This window comes from Zootoca vivipara, chromosome 2, assembly GCF_965207765.1.
Source record: "Zootoca vivipara chromosome 2, rZooViv2.hap1.1, whole genome shotgun sequence".
Taxonomy (NCBI): Eukaryota; Metazoa; Chordata; class Lepidosauria; order Squamata; family Lacertidae; genus Zootoca; species Zootoca vivipara.
In genome coordinates, this window is record NC_142584.1 from 62,489,589 (window position 1) to 62,510,746 (window position 21,158).

The 21,158-nt window shown below is 44.8% G+C and overlaps 1 protein-coding gene across 1 annotated transcript in view; it reads left to right on the top strand.

Moving 5' to 3' along the window:
* Window positions 1-7,611: 7,611 nt before the first annotated feature.
* The window catches only part of LARP1 (La ribonucleoprotein 1, translational regulator), a 106,390-nt gene continuing 92,843 nt past the window's right edge, over window positions 7,612-21,158 (top strand). Inside the window, exon 1 of the mRNA XM_060271625.2 lies at window positions 7,612-7,687. The gene's annotated coding sequence lies outside the window, so the exon portion shown is untranslated. The remainder of the gene's footprint in view (window positions 7,688-21,158) is intronic.

The window sequence follows — 21,158 nt, forward strand, 5'->3', positions numbered from 1 at the left end:
TGATGATTACTGCCCAACACTGCAAGGTTTGACACTCCATCTATATCTGCATTAGGTCTCTTCTGTTGGGAGTTCTTCTATATATTTCTTTTAATTAGGGTTCATTAATTGTCTCAAATTCTCTCTTGCTGCCCTTGCTCCATTCTCCTCATTTATTTGTTTTATTGCATGTGGTGCATATATTCACTTTTGCAGTTGACCATGGGAAGATCCCGTTGGAATTCAAGAGGTATGCTTCTGAAAGCAGATACGCTCCAGAGTGTGCCTTACTTTGTCTGCTTTGAATCCTTAAGGTGGTGTTGTGGCATGCCTAAAATACCAGCTGACAAAGAAGGAAAGGGAACACTGCACCTTTAATATTTTGGGGGGACGTGTTTTAGGAAGTAAGAGCTTGCCTGAAGGGAACAGAAAAGTTGAACCTGCTGAAATTTTATCTCCTGCACAATTATTAAAGGTACAGGTGGATCTACACTCATGATTTATAACGTTAAGGAAGGGTTACGGAATGGTTTTCATAATGTAGATGGACACATTACGTTTTGCTTTTTAAAATTCATAGCGCATTATTAAAATGTGACAACAGAGGGCGTGGCATAGGAACCAGGAACTAGCAGTAGGGAAACAGGATTTTTACGGACAAAAAAAAATTTAAATTACAAGTCTGCCCTGTGGCATTTTAGAATGATCTATCTAATACCTTTCTAATGATGTTGAACAAGTCAGCGCAGATCCAGCCTTGGTCTCCTGCAGCTCCTTCTCCTCTAGCATATTAGCTCTGCAGCGTACATCACAAATCCTAAAAGGATTGTCCTTTTTGAGACACGTGTTGCACCTGAAGTCCCTACTGAGAAAATTTAGAGCTGTGAAAAAGCAAACGACCAGGAGGTATATTTGGATAGCATTGCCAAAATAGGGGAGGAAACGTATCACCAGAAAAGGGGGCAAAGATTTTCATCAGAATCCCTGACAGATGACCATCCAGCCTCTATTTAAAAGCCTCTACTCAAGCAGCTCCACTCAAGGAGAGTCTGCCATTATCCCAGACCCTTCAAGTGTCCCTACTTTCTGAGGATAGTCCTGGATTTACAGAAGCCACCCCGGTTTCTGATCTGATCCTGGAATCTCCCACTTTTCCTTAGGACGTCCCTATTTTCATCGGAGAAATGTTGGAGGGTATGGAGTTATGCAAACCCCGAGCCAAGGAGACAAGTAGCTCTACAACCTTTGGGAGACACCTGAAGGCAGCCCTCTATAGGGAAGCTTCTTTATTATGCCTTTGTATATGTTGGAAGCCACCCAGAGCAGCTGGGGCAACCCAGTCAGATGGACAGGGGATAAATGTTGTTGTTGTTGAATAGGATGTCCCTGTTTTCATGGGAGAAACCGGGGTGCTCCAGTTCTCTTCTGCAGAGTGAGACAGGGACAGAACTGGCAAGGCTGCAAGCTGCTCTGGACATTAAGGGACAGGCAAGCAGAGGCTTCAGGGAGGCAAAGGCTGCCTAAGCCGAGAGGCCTGGGCTCTGTAGCTGCGAGGCCCCACCCTCCCTTCCCTCCTGCCTTTATTTTATGGCCCTCCACATGGCTGCCCATACAGACTACAAGCCTCCGCATCTGGTTTCCATCCCCCTAGCGGGCCCTAATTGCCGACGATTCTTTTGAAGCCCTCCTCAATTATAAAAATGAAACCGAGCCCTATAAAAAGAGGCACCCTGCAGTGACAGACCCAGCAGTCAAATGATTTTATGAACTCGCTGGCTGTAAATTTTTCACCAAACAAATCGCAAGCTTTATATTTCTCCTTCTGCCTCCCTTATTTTATAACCCTCCCTTCTTCCCCCCCCCCCCCCGCCTTCCCGCTTTGTTGTAGTTACTGGCATTCCTTACTTGCCGGGATTGTTTTTCAAGCGCTAATCAGCACAATTCGAGCCATGGCACATTATAATATAATGCCATACGCTGCTCTGCTGACTGGTTGTGTGCACACTCAATTTTTCAACAGCACAAGAGCTCTTTAGTACCTGGGCAGGCACTTAGGAGCCTTTTAACCCCTCGGCGTCCTGTTGAGGAGAAGTCGCTGCCCTCGGCCAATGAGGAGCTAATGACCCAAATGAAAACCATAATGCGCAAGGAGGTCGTAGGAAACAATTATCCCAATTGTTTTGTTTCATCTTGATCCACCATTTTACCAAGAGGCAGCGGCAAACCGGACTTCAAATGGCCAAAGCCCCGAAATGGAATTCCTGGAGTACATTTCTGGGTTCTAGCTCTGCTACTGACTTTGCTATGGGATACGCAGCAAGTCATTGGTCTGTGCCCTGGGGCCATAGCTATGTATTGCAAATATGTGCAATGAAGGACTTTAGGTGGGGTGGTGGTTTTTAGTGGATGAACCATGGACCAAAACCTTGCATCATAATCATTCATTTGTAACAATTTTCAGAGCAGTGTTAGCCTGCTGTAAAATCTAACAACACACCCCAGACTAACGCATTTCTTTTATGGCAGAAGCATTCATGCACTGTGTATATCTGAAGGAGTGTCTCCATCCCCATCGTTCAGCCCAGATACTGTGGTCCAGCTCCGAGGGCCTTCTGGCGGTTCCCTCACTGTGAGAAGTGAGGTTACAGGGAACCAGGCAGAGGGCCTTCTCGGTAGTGGCGCCCGTCCTGTAGTGGCACCCTCCCATCAGATGTCAAGGAAATAAACAACTACCTGACTTTTGGAAGACATCTGAAGGCAGCCCTGTTTAGGGGAAGTTTTTCATGTTTGATATTTTATAGCTTTATTATTATTATTATTATTATTATTATTATTATTATTATTCGGTTGGGAGCCGCCCAGAGTGGCTGGGGAAACCCAGCCAGATAGGCGGGGTATAAATTTTATTATTATTATTATTATTATTATTATTATTATTATTATTATTATATTCCTTTGTTCATCTTTTTGATTTGCCAAGTGTGCAAACATCATGGACTCTAGCCTAGGTCTGGAAAACCTATGGCCCTCCATGCATTGTTAGACTCCAACTCCCATCAGTCTCAGCTAGAATGGCCAGTTATCAGGGATGATGCGAGTTGTAGTCCCATAACATCTGAAGGGCCAAAGCTTCCCCATTCCTGCAGCAGAGACCACCTCAGCCATTTGTATTTTGGCAAAGCAAGGTTATGAATGAATGGATGCATTCCACATCCCTCCTTCTCTTTCATCTCACTGTTTCCCCATCATTGTGTTCCTTTTTCATTACAACAAAGCTGGATCTGTGAAACCGATTCATTTTGCAAGGTGGATTTTTCCTTTTCTCCCTTTCATCAATTTACTCCTTGCTAACTTCGGGATTTGTTGTTGCTCCTCTCTTTTGAAGTGACCACCTAGCACTGTATTTATTTATTTCATGAAATACCACTTGATCTTAAAAAACAATTTATTTAAAACCCTCAAAGTGGTTTACAAAAGGGAAGGGTTTATTTATCACCTGCAGCTTCACCTTGTCCATCAATTCTTAATTTATTTGTTTCCTAATTTAGGTAATCTACTTACTCTGGGTTTTACTCAGACGGCTTATTTCTGCAATGCAGGCTTTAGTTGCTAAAGAGATTTTCATAGGGTGAGTCTACCATTTTAAACCAGTTTCAGACATGGTTAACTCATGACACTTAACCAAGGAACACTAGAAAGGGAAGTTCTGTGAAAGAGGCTAGTGATCTCCAAGAAAAAATTATCTGTACACTTATAAACTGACAATTCTGTGGGACCTGCATGGAGGATAGGAATGGGGGATAAATCTGATTCCGTTCACATTTAAATGGGAACATAGCGAATTTGCACTTTGAGAACTGAAACACAGCCACCCTTCAAAATTCATACGCCTCCAAATTTTGCAATGCAATACTCCAGCCAGGTAAAGTGTCCATTAAAATGTATCTATTCGGATGTGAGGGCGATCTGGCTGCGACATCTGTCACCCCATTGATCGCCAGGGTTGAATTGGCTAAAATGTATCCATTCATTTTTTTAAAAAAACACAAAAATGAATTGTTTCAGGCAAATTGGCATGCAAATGTGTTTATATTAGGATAAATTAGCACTAAAATGCCAATGAATTTTCACAATGACTTAAATATAAAATATTGCAAACCAAGGTGGGCGTGTGGAGAGCCAAATTTAACTGATAAACTAAAATTGACAGATTCCACTTTCTATAGTGGAAGATAGCCGTGACAGTTATTTCAGATTGAATTAAATGCAGAGGTCAGTTCCTAAGTACAGTGGTGCCTCGCAAGACAAATTTAATTTGTTCCATAAGTCAATTCGTTTTGCGAAAAATTCGTCTTGCGAATTGCGGTTTCCCATAGGAATGCATTGAAATTTCTTTTTTTCTTTTTTGCCCATAGGATTGCAGTAATTAAATTTCAATGCATTCCTATGGGAAACCGTGATTCACAAGATGAATTTTTCGCAAAATGAATTCGTCTTGCGAGTCACCATCAGATCGCAAGACGCATTCGTCTTGCAAAAAAATCATCTTGCAGGGCATTCGTCTTGCGAGGTACCACTGTATTCTCCCAGATTCAGACAGCCTTTTCAGTATCTATTTGCAATTTCACTTCTGTCCTGCACTCTGAATACAGATAATAGACAGTGACATTGGTCAGAGATCTGTGGGTCTCATTTGCCTCCAAATACCAAGGACCCAGCCAACAACAATGTGTAGTCAAGGCATAAGATATGGATACCAGAAGATGAGAGCTGGTTTGTAAATGTATATTCATCAAGTGATACCTGCATCATCAAGCAATGGATTGCATGTGTGAAGCAGGCATCCCAAAGCAACACTGCAGATAAAACTATGCTATCACTATAATCACAAACTTTTTTAAAATAAAAGTTGTTCATACATTCATACATTGAGCTGCAACTCAACTCATCAAAAGCCTTTCGAGAAAGGCTGCGAAAGGCTATGTTCACACGATCAGGCCTGTAAAGAGGTAATTATTCCAGAATCATGTTCAAAGGCTCAATGTTCAAGCAATTCATCCAGAGCAAACATACACTATTCTACCTCCCACCATTTTGCCTCACAATCAACAGAGAATAAGGTTACAATTTAGTAGGATTATCAAGCCAATCATTTGTACCAACTGGTCCCAGAGTGGCTTGTTTTGATAAGGCATCTTGCTGGGACAGATCATTGCTTGCATTTCATTCCCCTTCTCACCGGGTTCCTTATGAAGCTTGTTTTTTGTCAGGTGCTTTAAAGATCTGCAGAGGGGAGGCGCTAGGGAAAGGAGAAGCTGTCAAGTTAACAGTTCAATGGGGTGGGGCAGGGTGAGGCTTAGATGTGTAGCAAATCCCCAGCACAAGCCTTAGCATGGAGACCTCAACTTTAATGCCTCTAAAAAGCTGGTGTGATTCGTGCCATCCTTCCTGCGTACAAAGAAGTGCCAAAGAGCGAAGTCACAGGCAGCCTCCGTAAAACTCAATTCAAAATCCAATCCTAAACACAGTTAATACCAAACAGACAAGGTGGCCTGTCCTCTTGCAGGCTGCTTTGCATTGGCCACAGCTTTAGCCAATTAACATTCCTGAAAGGCTTTGGGGCACGCCCCTTCACTCTCACCTAGTAAATGTCAAAACTGGCAATCTGAGCACGCTATTACTAGGGGGTAATCCTATCTGAAGCCCATGCCTGAGGCATACGCTGCCCGCCCGCCCTGTACCTAGTGATCAAGCCTGCCCCAGGAAGAGTGGGGGGCAGTGCGGGGGGGGGGGAGGCACAGATGGCAGCAAGGAAAAGCTACATGTGAATGTGCAGATTGTTTTGGCTAATCAGTGTCAAGTGCGTGGCGGAAATATTTATAACTCCTGGCCTGTAACTTGAAGCTGTTGGCTTTATGGAACCACCGCCTAAGTCCAAAAGGCTTCCCACAAATTCTGTGGGTCAGCTTGCTTCCTATTGGGGATTGATTTAGTGGCAATTGGGGGAGTGGCCAGACGCTGAGCCAAAAGGCCCCAAAGACTGAGGTATATCAGCTTCAATGACTCAACGTACAACTCCCTACTTTTGATTATTATTGATTTCATTGATGAATCACTTCCCATGAGGCATCCCAAAGCGATTTGCAGTTGTATAATGACTCCCCCCCCTCACATAAATGGTTGTCCTTTCAAAGTTAGATGTGCTTGAAGACATCATGTAATGCAGAGACCGCTTCATGCTTTCTCAGAAATAATTCCCATTGTGTTTGATGGGATCTGCTCTTAAGTGAGTGTCCACAGGACCACAGTCATAAGGGCAAGCGGGTGGGCTTATCAGGTTTGGTGGGGGAAATGAAGGCCTTCTGAAACTGTGGAGTTCTTTCCACTGCAGCTGGTGTTCTAAAATGGCAGCTGTCCCTCAAAATACAGCCTACCTTCTCACACTTGCCCTGCTGATAAAAGACTTGAGCATCGTTTTCATAAGGGAAGTCCAATACGCTTGGCAAAAGAGACAAATTCCAAAGGAGTAGCTGCCAAAGATAGGGCAGAACAGAAAGGTCATTTCTGTGTTGGTAAATTATCTCACCCAGTTATTTTCCCACTTCAGTTTCACATACCGAGTCACTTGTTTGAAAGCACTGCTGGTGGGGGGGGGGGTTGACATGCTGAATTTCTGCAGGTCACACAGCTGTTGAACACACAAGGGTCTTGTAATGGGGAGAAAGCTGGCAACCCTTCAAATCCTGAAGAGGAATTGAAGGACAACAGGAGGTGATGAAATTTACAGAATGAAGTTGGTCCATCGTTCCTGGTGCACAGTTCCTTAACACACAGCTATATGAGTAAGTGAATATATCTCAGGATCTGAGCAGAGCCGTGGGGGTGGGGATGAGGGCCATTTGGCCCCAACCAAGGTCAAAGTGGGGCTCAAATTTAGACACTTGCGGAAAAAAATAGCATGCACGTTTGTACTTATTGGGTCAAAATGTAACACAGTTTATCAGTTTAGAGTGGCACATTTAAGCAAATACCCTTTGTAATCTAGATTATTTAATGTAAAGATTCAACATCACTGTATCAAGTACTTGAACCATAATGAAAGTGAGCATATTTCCCTTCAGATGTATTGGACTAGAGCTGCCCTGGCTGGGCCTGATGGGAGTTGTAGTCCAAACTTCTGGAAGGCACCAGGTCAGTGAAGGCTGAACTGCAGCCTTCTCTGTGAATACTCTATTTTGTATATTACCAGCTATATAGACGTGACCTATTAGGGACTTCATTGTCCAAGTCAGCAGAGTGAGTAGTTTCTATGGTCATACTTTCCCCCACTCATTCCACGGTAAAAAGAAAGAAATCTCTTGCCATTGCTTCAGGCTGCTGCTGCTTTCTTGATCTGTGTTTCACTTAGCAGCACAAGAGAGAGTATCCAGGTTACAGTTGCACTGTGTACTTGCTAGCCAGGCCCTCTTGAGGACGCTAGGGCAGTCCCTGCTTCCCTAGGGGCTGCCAAGAAATCTATTTCAGGAGACTAGGTGCCGATAATAATACAAAGAAGCAAAAAGAGAGAGACTTCCTGCCAGGACTGATGCCGGTAGAGATGTCTAAACGTGCCTAAATTTCTTTGCTGACCATGTTGAACCAGAAAGGGACTTGGGAGTTTAATTCAATGGCTACCCAGGGAGAACTACCCAATAAGAGGCCTTAAAAAGTGAGTACCATTTCCTGTCTTAGATGTGAGTGAAATCAGGATGCAACATGCTTGTTTTTCTATGACGGGTTCTAGGATGCATAGGGAAGGATCCTGATTAACCGCTTGATTAACCAGTGGTGCTGATGACCTCATTGGCTGGGGGAAGGGGCACAGCTCTTTACATGCTGAATGTCCCAGGTTCAATCCCTAGCGCTACTAGAGTCCAAAGTTTCAGGTAGGAAGTGATGGGGCGAAACTACTGCCTGGGAGCTGCTATCAGGCAGAGCAAGCAAGACTTGGCTGGTGGGAACAAATCAAGCAGTTCCTATGTAGTTCCACCATGTTCTTATTATAGCCCTTAATTCTAACAAAGCTGATACTTACTTGGAAGTAACTCACACTTTTTTTCAATTAGACTCCCTTCCCAGCATAGGTTTGTAACCTTATTCCAAGCCCCATTACACTGCCCATCTCATCTTGTCCATTCGGCCTGCTTTCAAAAACAGCATCTATCTATTTTAGCAGTACAGTATTTTAAACATTCTGGCATCTGCCCAAACCTCTCGGCCACCCATTTGCTTTCTGCTCATGTCCATACTTGTGTCACTTTATGTCCATTTATCCTTATGCACACATTCAGAAATACACATGTCCATGCAGCTTGTGTCCTCACCATGTCTGTTCTGCCCAGCCCTTAAAAATAAATAAATCAGCAAACACTTTAGGAAATGTGAACACCATGCCACACACAGGGTGCCAATCCTGCAACAGAGCAAATAGAGATGTACCCCACTTTCTCCCCACTTTATTTTTTTACAGGAAGTATTTTTGGCTCAGCCACCCCCTGATCCTGAAGTTCCTTGATTGTGCATGTTTTTCTTATCTTCAAGTGCAACTATTAGTTTAAAGTGTGTATGTGTAGCTGGAGGAGCAAATTTACAAACAATAATTTCCCTGCAAACCCTGGGCACTCCCTCTCCGACTCACTAAGGCCCTCTCACCTTGACCCATCTAAGTACATGGCACATCCCTGTGGGAGACACAAGAACATTAAGCCAGCCTATTGGACATCTAGCTGACTGTTGTCTCTCCAAGGTTTCAGACAGGGACATTCCCAACCCTTCTGGGAAATGCTGGAGATTAAACCTGGGACTTTCCCCATGTAAGGTAGATACTCTTGTACATAGCCCCCAAATTATGTACTTTCTGACTTCAAAAATATTATGCGGCTATGTCCATGAAGCAAAACACTTATTTGTGTATTTTATTTCTTTTTTCACAATATCTCTACACCACTTGTTGTTAGAAAAACCCTCAAAGCGGTTGATATTTGATGACTTACTTTTTGCATTCTGTTTCTGCTAAGCCCATCCCCCATTGGTTAGAAGATTCAGGCAGGGAATCCTTTGTTCCTTTGATATGAATAAAAATCTCTCCTGGTTGTTTTTTGTTTGTTTGTTTTAACCTGAGCACGTTTAAGAGGGCTCTGATAATAGTAGGTGATTTATTTATTTATTTTGTAGAATTGTAGAACTACTGTACCGGTAAGCCTGTTGAGAAGTCCCAGTACGCCACCTTGTGGGCATCATGAAGCAGATTTCAATTCTCACATGAAGCAGAATTTTAATTTGAAAAGTCAAGACTAACTAGATAGGACAGTTACAGGTAGGTAGCCGTGTTGGTCTGAGTCGAAGCAAAATAAAAAAATTCCTTCAGTAGCACCTTAAAGACCAACTAAGTTTTTATTTTGGTATGAGCTTTTCGTGTGCATGCACACGAAAGCTCATACCAAAATAAAAACTTAGTTGGTCTTTAAGGTGCTACTGAAGGAATTTTTTTAGATAGCACAGCTCTAGGTTTATGGCAAATGGACTTGGAGGGTCTCATGTGCAGAAGATGTGCTGGATCCTTTCCCCGATCCATACTGCTCTTTGACTTTATTTTCTCCCATGCTGGACTTCAGGATTCTCTCTTATGCTAAGCCAGACTTGCAAAGGACATAAGCCGCATTTGAAGAAAGCAGTCTTAAAGCAGCTCCAGTAGTCTGTCTGTGTAGCTCAGTATTGTCTAGACTAGCAAACGGTGACTCTTCCGAGCAGGGGTGGGGAACCTCGGCATGGGGGACAAATGTGGCACCCTTCCCTGGTCCTTGGGACTCTCCCCTGGCCACACCTCTTCCCCAGCCACACCCCTCACAGACCCAGCCTGATGCCCTCATTCCTCTTGCTTGCCTGGATGGAAGAGTTGGTGGTGTGCATGTGTGTGGAAACAAGCCACAGGGCCGTCTTTACCCAGGGGTGCAAGGGGTGCGGTGCACCCAGACTCCAAATTCTGGGGGGTGGCAAATGTATTCAGGGGGCACCAAATGTATACCTACTGTATATCAAGCCCCCTCTCAATCAGGGACAGTGAAAAGCAATGGAGTGAAAGTCCCCACCCCCCACCCCTCCGTCGCTCTGTTACTTCGTAGCGTCAAATATTCCTGACGAGTCGGGGGAGGGGCGACAGCAACTTTGGCTTCCCCCTCCCCCCCAAAAGCTCAACAACTTTGAGGCTCCCCCCCAAAAAATCTGGGGGCAGCTAAATTAAATTTGGGGGCGCTGGGCGGATCTTTGCATCCTGGCGGCGCATATGCTAAAGACGGCCCTGACGATCCAAGTAGCCAAAGATAAAATATACCTACATTCACTGTCCCACCACTGCCATGTGGCCCCCAGAAAGTTGCCAGAAAGGGAATGTGGCCCTCGGGCTGCAAAAGTTGCCCACTCCTGCTTCAGAGTGTTAGCTGGAAAGTTTTTATATTTGCCTGCTACATAATACTGGTTTCTCTTCAAATGGGAATGTTCAGGGGTTGCATTTGGGACCTTTTGCTTGCAAACGATGGTGTGTGATGGTGAGGTTTCAACACCCCTTCCTGTCCGAGGTTTATACCAGTTTTATACCAGTTTGGGACCCAACCTGCTTTCTACACAGTTGGTTCTACTATTGTGCCCATAGGAGCCAACTCCTAGGGGCTGAGGTCTCTTTGGCTCCCTCAATAAAATATTTAAGGAGGCTGGGGCCCCCCAAAGTTGATGGACACTGCCATTCAAATAGTGTGTGTGCAGCAAGTCATGTGATCAATTGTGAGGGGTGGGGCTTACCTTCTCCCCCAGTATATTATTCAAGCTGACACCTCTGATCGTGCCCAAGAGTGGGTGTAAATCTGTGGCCTCTTATCCATAGCTGCCAAGTTTTCCCTTTTCTCGCGAGGAAGCCTATTCAGCATAATGGAATTTCCCTTAAAAAAAGGGATAACTTGGCAGCTATGCTCGTATCATGCACCAATGTTACTCTGTGTGTACATAGTTTGCTGCAGAAATGAAGCCCCTCTTCCCAATGGTGCTACCCCACAGCTCCTCCCATTTGTGATGTCCCATCCCACTGTTATTTTACGGATGCTTTGCAAATGGGACCTAACTATATTGGAGGCAAATCTGCACACTGTTGGGCCTCAGTGGATCAGGGTGGTTCTCTAATCTGTTGAGATGTCTCATCACTAAGGGAGGATTGCAAATGGTAGGGCTGGCTCCTTGGGTGGCTGCAGGCTGTCAGTAATATTTTGTGAGAGGGGTTCAAGGTTCTTTCGCACATCGAAAGTGATTCAAGTGCTTTGTCACCCTAGTGCAGCCTTTCTCAACCTTGGGTCCCCAGATGTTGTTGAATTACAACTCCCATCATCCCTAGTTACCAGGACCAGTGGTTAGGGATGGTGGGAGTTGTAGTTCAACAACTTCTGGGACCCCAAGGTTGAGAAAGGCTGCCCTAGTGCAGCAGATCCACTTTTTAAAAAGTGGACTTTTTACAGGTTGGAAAGAGATGGCGAAATTACATTGGAAAAGGTGGGGTGAAAGGATGATTAGTGTGAAGGCATGTAAACATCTTGCCTGCAAGCAAATCAGAATGAGTGCAGGATGCATGGTCATTGCCATTGAACCACCCTGCAAACTAATGAGAAGAAATGCTCAATAATAGATTCAAAACGCTATGATGCCACTTTAAACAGCCATCCCTCCCCCCCCCAAAGTATTATGGGAACTGTAGTTTGTTAAGTGTGTTGTTAGGAAACCCTAACAACGTCTCCACCTCCATCATTCTGCCCGGACACTGAGGTCCAGCACTGAGGGCCTTCTGGCGGTTCCCTCGTTGCGAGAAGCCAAGTTGCAGGGAACTAGGCAGAGGGCCTTCTCGGTGGTGGCGCCTGCCCTGTGGAATGCCCTCCCAACAGATGTCAAAGAGGAAAACAACTACCAGACTTTTAGAAGACATCTGAAGGCAGCCCTGTTCAGGGAGGCTTTTAATGTTTAATAGATTATTGTGTTTTATTCTTCTGTTGGAAGCCGCCCAGAGTGGCTGGGGAGACCCGGCCAGATGGGCGGGGTATAAATGATATATTATTATTATTATTATTATTATTATTATTATTATTATTGCCTTCACGTGGTGTAACAGTCAATTCCTCTTCACAGGGAACCCTGGGAATTGTAGCTCTGCCTATGCTTATGCAATAAGGTTTCTGGGTGTGGAGTACATATATAACTCTAGAGTATATTTGGGTGTAGCATGTAAAGTGGCTTTTTTTTCAAGTGGATAAAGATTGTTTTCAGGTGTGCAGAAAAATCTAACCACAGAAGCAACGGCCTCCACCCTCAGCTTCATATTTCAGTGCTCCCAAGCATCCTATTGAGGGTGTATATTTGCATTTCTTTTGTTCAGTTGTAATTGCAGTTTGAGATCTGTTTTATGTTAAGAGTAAGGTCAGTACTGGACAAAATCAGGGCATTTCAACCTGTACTGTGTGCCTCTGAGTACACTGATGAAGGCAGGTGGCAAGTATCCTGGTCTTTGTCCTGCCTGCCCCCCGCCCCCTTTGCTTCAGGGTTAAAGCTAAGCCACATTTTGTATTTGGAAAATATTGGGCTGAATGGAAGTTAGCTTTATCAACAAGCCCTCAAAACTGAATGAGATCTACAGTGCTTTTGAGAGGCATAAAATCACAGACAGCACTCTACTAAATTCCTGGTCCCAAAGTGTTTGCTGCCTTGTAGCCTTGTAGCTCAGTCGGTAGAGCATGAGACTCTTAATCTCAGGGCCGTGGGTTGCGCAAAATATTCCTGCCTTGCAGGGGGCTGGACTAGATGTCGCTTGGGGTCCCTTCCAACTCTGTGCGTCAATGATTCTATTATCCTTGTTGCTGTGCGCGAACAAAAAAATTGCATCTCCCGAGCCAGCTCTTGTGTGTGCATACCGGTATATTTGCAAAAAAAAAAAGTTTGCAAAGCTGCTTTGCTTCACTACTGTCAGTAGGCGGCAGCAAAGCCAATCTCAAGTGTTTTCTGAAACTTGTTGCAGAACAGTTAAGGCCATGATTTGCCGCTGACCATATGTTACATTATTAAGACTATTTAGCAGACATAGCCACCCTGTGTTGAGCAAGTCAGCCTGGCAACTTAACATAATTTGGCGATGGGCTATTAATATGGCAACAATGACAATAACACGGAAGGAGCTGTCTTATACTGATCCATACCAATGGATCCATCTACCCTGTTTCTGTGCACACTGATTATGGGGAGGGAACAAAGCTCAGGAGGATGTATTTTGCAAGCAGAAAACCCCAAGTTCTATTTCATGCGTCTACATTTAAAAGAACTAGGTGATGGCGAAGACTTCCACATGACATTCTGGAGACCGATGATGCCACCCAGAGTAGGCAATATTGAGCTAAGTGGTCAGTCTTAGCTTCATATCAGACAGCTTTCTATATTCCTATCCACTGCCATTGTTGAATAGTTAATGCCAGAATTCTTATACTGACCCTCAGAAGATCACTTGTACCACTTCATAGTTTGCTTTGCTCTAGTCAGAATGAAATCCACACCACTAACTTCATACATGAGGGGAAACACAATGAAATAAACTTTGAACAGTACAATGGGTATCTCAGGGGATTTGCACCAAGGGTGAGAAGTCGTGGCTCTCTTCCAGATGTTCCTGGACTAGAAATCCCATCATCCCCAACGATTGGCCGTGCTGACTAGGGCTGATGGGAATTGGGGTACAGCAATATCTGGAAGGTCATAAGTTCCCTCATCCACTTGTGTGGATCCATTTGGTTCAGGCTGATGCACCATAATGCAGAGAAATTGGAAGTGCTGGCTATGTCTAGCAGGCATGGTTCACAAAATGCACGAGTCTGTTTGTTTTCCTGTAGCTGTTCTTGTTCAATATAGAGGTGATGCCAGGTCATTGGCAAGCTCATGTTCGCAGGAGCGGAAATACTATGTGGTGAGACCTCATACAGATGCAGATACAGTTCCATATGGCAAAAGGAAATATCCTCGGGAAAGTACAGTGTGTTTTACAGCACCCTATCGGTAAATTACATCTATGCATAACAATCACCTTTCTGCCATAGTTTAACCTGCAGATAATCTCCATGGTGAATATGATAACAGAGGCACGGAACTGTGTTTATGCCACCTGCCCACTACATTTCCAAAGTGATGAGGTCTTCAAATGAATATATGATCTTTCTCATGTGTCCCCATTTTTTTCCACATAGTGGCAGACAGCACTGAAGATTTTGGCAGAGCAGCTGTAGATAAGGGGAAGGGAAGCCTCACTGGCATGCTGAATAAGACTCTTCTTTTCTGCCAAGTCATGGATTCTCTCTGTTCAGCTCTCACAAAAAGCTCCACTGAAAGTCAAGGTTTCAAAGGATTTATGTGCAGGAGCCTAATGTAGCAGACAAATGGAAGTTTGCCTAGTACTGGCTCTTGTCATTAAAAAAAGACAATGCATGCTAGTCCTTGCTGCTGGCGATAGCATATGTCTGGGTAAAGCATAGTTCTAGGAACATCATTTGTACAGCCTGTGCCTGCTGAGATTCTAGGCAAGTATATTTTCTTGTAGGCTTTATTTAGTAAGTTATATTCCTCCAAGTCACTTTTCTGATTTCTGACCAGGGTTCAAATCCCCACTCAGCCATGAAGACCACTAGGCAACCTTAGGCCAGTCATTGTCTCTCAGCTAACCTCCCTCCCAATGTTGTTGTGAGGATGAAACAGAGAAGGGAACCTTCAGCTACTTGCAGGACAGATGGAATATAAATGTAATAATAATAATAATAATAATAATAATAATAATAATAATAATAATTCAGTGATGTACAAAAAGGATAAATACACATCAAACAGTGAGCAAAAAAAAGCAACAATATGAAATCAATAAAAATTTACATCAGCCATTAAGGTTCAGTATAAAACCCTATCAGCCACTGTCAAAAATCCTGGTTTTTGCTTTCATAATGAATAAGCCCAAGCATTACAAATATGCATATGTTTACTTTATTTGCATAATATGGGGACGGGGAACTTGATGGCTCCAAGTCCCATCAGCTCCAGCCAGCATGCCCAATGGTCAGGATTGATAGGAGTTTTAGCCTGACAACATTGGGAGGGCTGCAGATTCGCTACTCTTTAGTGCGTCCTGGCTGGACCATCTGAATTTTCACAGAGGTCTGAATATTTTAGCATGAAACTCAGTGTTGTCATTTGAAGTGTGTGCTGTTACCCCCCCCCAAAAAAAAGAAAAAGCCTGATATCCTGCTTGGCAGTGCACACCATCACAGAGATAACTCGAGCCTCAAAATGAATGCACAAAGTGCTTATAGTCTGATAACGGTGCTTCTCTAGACATCCCCTCCTTTCCGAATTTTGAAAACTGCCTGCTTGGACAACATTTGTGCACAGCTTGCCTTCCTCTTCTGAACACATCTCTTCCTTAGCATTCCAGGCTCACCAAATGAAGAACCACTCAACCTCTTTTTGCCTCTCACCAACCCCTTTCCTTCATTCAAAGTAATCAAGCAGGGACAAGTTAATGGAAAGGCTCAGTGGTAGAGTGTCTGTTTATATAATAATAATTAATAATAATAATAATAGTTTATTATTTATACCCCGCCCATCTGGCCGGGTTCCCCCAGCCACTCTGGGCGGCTTCCAACAAAACATTAAAATACAGAAATCCATCAAACATTAAAAGCTTCCCTAAACAAGGCTGCCTTGAGATGCCTTCTAAAGGTCTGGTAATTGTTGTTCTCTTTGACCTCTGGTGGGAGGGCGTTCCACAGGGTGGGTGCCACTACCGAGAAGGCCCACTGCCTGGTCCCCTGTAACTTGGCTTCTCGTAGCGAGGGAACCACCAGAAGACCCTCGGCGCTGGACCTCAGTGTCCTGGCAGAACAATGGGGGTGGAGACGCTCCTTCAGGTATACTGGACCGAGGCCTTTTAGGGCTTTAAAGGTCAACACCAACACTTTGAATTGTGCTCGGAAACGGCTGCATATAGATGTTAAAAAGCATGGGGGAGAGGACAGAACCCTGAGGCACCCCACAAGTGAGAGCCCCAGGGCTCTGAACACTCATCCCCCACCACCACTTTCTGAACACAGCCCAGGAGGAAGGAGCGGAACCACTGTATGACAGTGCCCCTAGCTCCCAAGCCCTCTAGACCAGTGCTCCCCAACCTTTTTATCGCCGCAGACCAGTCAGCGTTTGATAATTTTACTGCGGCCCGCTGAGGGGGGGACGTTGATTGTTTTGCGGCCCACTGAGGAGTGGACATTGATTGTTTCTATTTTATTTAGATTGTTTTGATTTAATAATCTTAATTTAATTGTATTTAATGTTCCTTGGGCGGCCCGGTACCAATTGATCCACGGACCGGTACCGGTCCGTGGCCCGGGGGTTGAGGACCACTGCTCTAGATGGTCCAGAAGGATGTTATGGTCGATGGTGTCAAAAGCCGCTGAGAGATCCAGCAGAACTAGGAAACAGCTCTCACCTTTGTCTCTAGCCTGCCGGAGATCATAAACCAGTGCGACCAAGGCAGTTTCATTCCCATGATGAGGCCTGAATCCCGACTGGAAGGGATCCAAATGGTCCGCTTCTTCCAGGCGTGCCTGGAGTTGTTCAGCAACCACTCGCTCAATCACCTTGCCCAGAAATGGAAGATTTGAGACTGGGCGATAGTTGGCCATATTGGCCGCATCTAAAGACAGTTTTTTTAAAAAAGTGGTTTGATAACCGCCTCTTTCAGCGGGTCTGGGAAGGCTCCCTCACAGAGAGAAGCATTCACCAACCCGCGAAGCCCATCGCCCAGCCCTTCCCGGCTAGCTTTTATAAGCCAGGATGGGCAAGGGTCAAGGAGACAGGTGGTTGCTTTCACTCGTCCAAGCAGCCTGTCCACATCCTCGGAGGTAACTCATGTTTTGCATGAGAAGGTTCCTGGTTCAATCCTCGGCATCTCCAAGTAGGGCTGGGAAAGATTCCCTGTCTGAAATACTGTAGAGACACTTGTCAGTCAAATGCAAAAAAAATATTGAGCTAGGTAGACCAATGGCCTGATTCAGTATAAGACAGCTTCCTGTGTTCCTCTCATAGTTTCACGGATGATCACAGCCACCTGGGAAAACTGCATGTACATCCTACTGGCTACTCCAGTGGCCCTGATCTTGCAGTGTGATAGCTGCTGGGCCCCCAATGTCCCTCCACTGTCAGGTTCCATCAATGCCTGTTGCATGCACTGTCATTGTCCTCCTCCCAACTCTGCCCTGCTCTGAGCTATCTCTAAGGCATTGGATGTTGACTGTCTCAGGAACCCCACCCAGCCTGATCAGCCTAAGATGAAGTTAACAGTGCCTGCCCTGTCCTGATTACATGCCTGGGTACATAATTTCACAGAGATGGCTCCTTATCATGGACAGAGTACTGCTGGCTCATTCATTCATCATCAGTGGAACTTTGTTTGGCCTTCCTGCAACACAGCTCAAAGCATTCTGTGTGGCTCTTGCTCTTTTTTGGAAAGCTCGGGCAGAAGTCTGTCTTGGTGATCAAAAGCGAGCTTTGTTTTATCTGTTATTGCATTTATATCCCACCTCTCCTCCAAGGGGCTCAAGGTTTTTTCCTTCCCCATTTTCTCCTCACAACAACCATTAATCAGAAGGTTAAGCTGAGAGACCACGATGGGCCCAAAGTCACCCAGTAAGTCTTCATGACTGAGTGGGGATTTGAACCCTGGTCTCCCTGGTCCTTGTCCAACACTCTAACCCCCAACTCTAACTCTTTTTCAAGTCTGTAGATGGATAGAACCTTCTATAAAAATAGGAAGAAGGAGCAGTCCCTTGAGCTTGTTTCTCAATTGACATATTCTTGTTTCATGTTCTTATCAGTTCAGTGAAATTACCTAACATGAGGATAAAAGCATACCCATCTGCAGATTAGATGAAATCTCTAGCTGAGCATCACAGATTCAACCTGCATTTAAATAAATAAAGAAACTTCAGGTACCTTGCTAGGTACACATATCATGTAAAAGGTCAAGGTAAAGGTACCCCTGACCGTTAGGTCCAGTCGCGGACGACTCTGGGATTGCGGTGCTCATCTCGCTCTATAGGCCGAGGGAGCTGGTCTTTGTCCACAGACAGCTTCCAGGTCATGTGGCCAGCATGACTAAGCCACTTCTGGCGAACCAGAGCAGCACATGGAAACCATTTACCTTCCTGCCGGAGCAGTACCTACCAATATTTATCTACTTACACTTTGACGTGCTTTCGAACTGCTAGGTGGGCAGGAGCTGGGACTGAACATCAGGAGCTCACCCAGCTGCGGGGATTCGAACCGCCGACCTTCTGATCAACAAGCCCTAGGCTCAGTGGTTTAGACCACAGCGCCACCCATGTACCTAATATTAAATGACTAAAATTTAGCTCCTGCCAACTCTGGATGAAATATACCACTGTTGTTGGTAACCAAGGAAAGACATTGGGCATTGGGGTATATTAGTTCCTCTGAAGTGTGTTAGGCAATGAGGTCTAGCAATCCCCCTGCCAGATAGTGGGCCACGGTTTGGGGATCTCTGACCTTCCTGACAATATTGAATTCCAACTCCCATCAGCCTCAGTCAGCATTGCCAATTGACAGGGATGATGGGAATTGTAGTCCAACAACTTTGGGAGGGCCACAGGTTAGCTACTCCTAGACTACGTAAGTAATGAAAAATATCATATATTTAGGATTGATAGCTAACTCACATGAGTCAGCAGACTAGCTGAGAAAACCAATCAGGCAGTGTGTGATATTAGCAGCCCATTATAACATGCCACAAGAGCGTAGATAAAGGATGCCCCTTGCTCCTCTTCACCTTCCCTGAAAATGATTGCCTTAGGTAATTTAATGAAAAGTTATTTTGTCTCCCTGCAGTGACTCAGTATGTTTAATGCTGTCTGATAACTAGAGTCCAGCTCTGAACTATGGAGGGCCTGGAGTTTATCTGTTGATGGCGATGAGAACTGTAGAGGATAATTATTTAGGACAATAGCTGATAATTTCAGCTAAGCTCAGCATTGTCTTGCCTGGAATTATGGCTATCAGTTGCAAGGTGAAAGGATGGAGAATGATGGCCGGGGGAGAGGGGAGGGGAATGGAAGACTTTCAAGGCAAGGCAATGGCTGTTTCCATGGCAAAATAACCAGACAGATATCTTGAAGAATCAACAGGGAGCTTAAAATCTCAATGAAAAGGAGGAATTATAAACAGGACAGGCACTTTCTAGAAGACTGAGCTCTTTGGAGCTCTTGTAAAACATGTTTGGGGAAATAGAACCCCATGAAAGGGAAAAGAAGCTGGGGGGGGGCAATTTGGATCAGGGAAATAATGGGCACCTATTTTGCCCACCTTCTCTGGCGCTCTCAGAGCAGACTTTCATGGAGGGAAAGAAGGAGGGTTCTGAGTTCAGTGATATGCATTAGCTAGTGTGTAACATGTAGTTTGGCCTTAATATATTAGAACCTAAGACAAGCCTGCTGGATCTGACCAATGGGCCCATCTAGTCCAGCATCCTATTCCCACAGTGGTCAAGCAAATGCCTGCGGGAAACCCGCAAGCAGGGTCTGTGCACAAGAGCACTCTCCCTGCCTGTGGCCTCCAGCAACTGGGATTTGGAAGCATTATTGCCTCTACCTAATACCCATTGAGAGCCTTCTCTATGAAATTGTCTAATCTTCTTTTAAAGCCATCTATGTTAGCAGCATCACTGCCTCCTATGGGAGCGAGTTCCATAGTTGCTTTCTTTTATCTGTCTTGAATTATCTTCCAACATTCTGCTTCATTGGAGGGCTATGAGTTCTAGTGTTATGAGAGGGGCAGAAAAAAACCACTTCCTCCATCCCATCCCATGCATATTTTTATAAACTTCAATCATGTCACTCCTGCTTTTCTCTGAACCGAAAAGTCCCAAATGCTGCAACCTTTCCTCATCCCCTTGTACCCTTCTGCAACCTTGTACCCTTGAACTTCACCTTATACAGTAATATCCTTTTTGAGGTGAGGCAACCAGAACTGTACACACAGAGACTCTCTGACTGCCAAATGCAAGGCTGACTTACCTTGCTTTGGCTTGTATCTGAGGAACCAAGCACAACATCTGAGGAACCAAGCACAACACAAGCAAAACACACATTGGTATGTGTGTTTGTTGTCCCCACAGAGGTCAGGAGTGCAGTGTTTGTAGCCCAAATTTGCTCTCCACCTCGCCCTTTCCCGCCACCTCATGGACAAGCTCCTTTGTGCCTGGCCACATTCAAGCACTATTTGTGTTCATTGATTTCCCAAGCCAGATGTTATTTAAGGTCATACCGTATCACTTGCCCTTGGGCACTCACCCCATGATTTAGAACATGAAGGTTGAAAAGTGTACATGGCAAACATTGCTGGGCATGCTTCTCTCAGTGGCTATTTTAAACAAACCACAACAACAAAATAATATGGCAGGCTTCAGTCTTGAGTGCAGGGGGGGGGGAGAGAGAGTCTGCTTACCCTTACCCTTCTGGAGATTTTTTTTCTTTTCCTGTTCCAAAGGAAACAGGACCCTTTTAGTAGAAACGTAGCTGATTTAGAGCAGGAAGAAACAGCAGGAGAGGAAAGGATTTTTCAGCCCTATTCCAGTCAGAAGTGACAGCCAAAGTGCAGTGGTTTGTCTATGTAGGCCCCATCACAACACACCCCTACTCTAATATATGCAGCAGCTGCTTCTTTGGCGATCACTTGTAGCCATGTAAGATTGTTTTCCATAAACACGGTTTTAACAGTGAATCCGTAAGTGACTGTGGAGGCCAATTCTGGATCTACACGACCTTCCACAGTGGGGACATAGGTTTCTGGGCGGGAATTGATCACGTGCCTTCCTCTTAGCACGTTTCTCCCTTTCATCCTGAGTTCAAGCATCTTCAAAGCCCATGACACCTTTGGTAAAGGCTGTTCTCCAATTGGATCGCTTGCAGCCCAGTGTTTCCAAGTTTTGGGTGTTTATACTACATTTTTTTAGATTTGCCTTGAGACAGTCTTTAAACCTCTTTTGTTGACCACCAGCATCACACTTTCTGGACTTC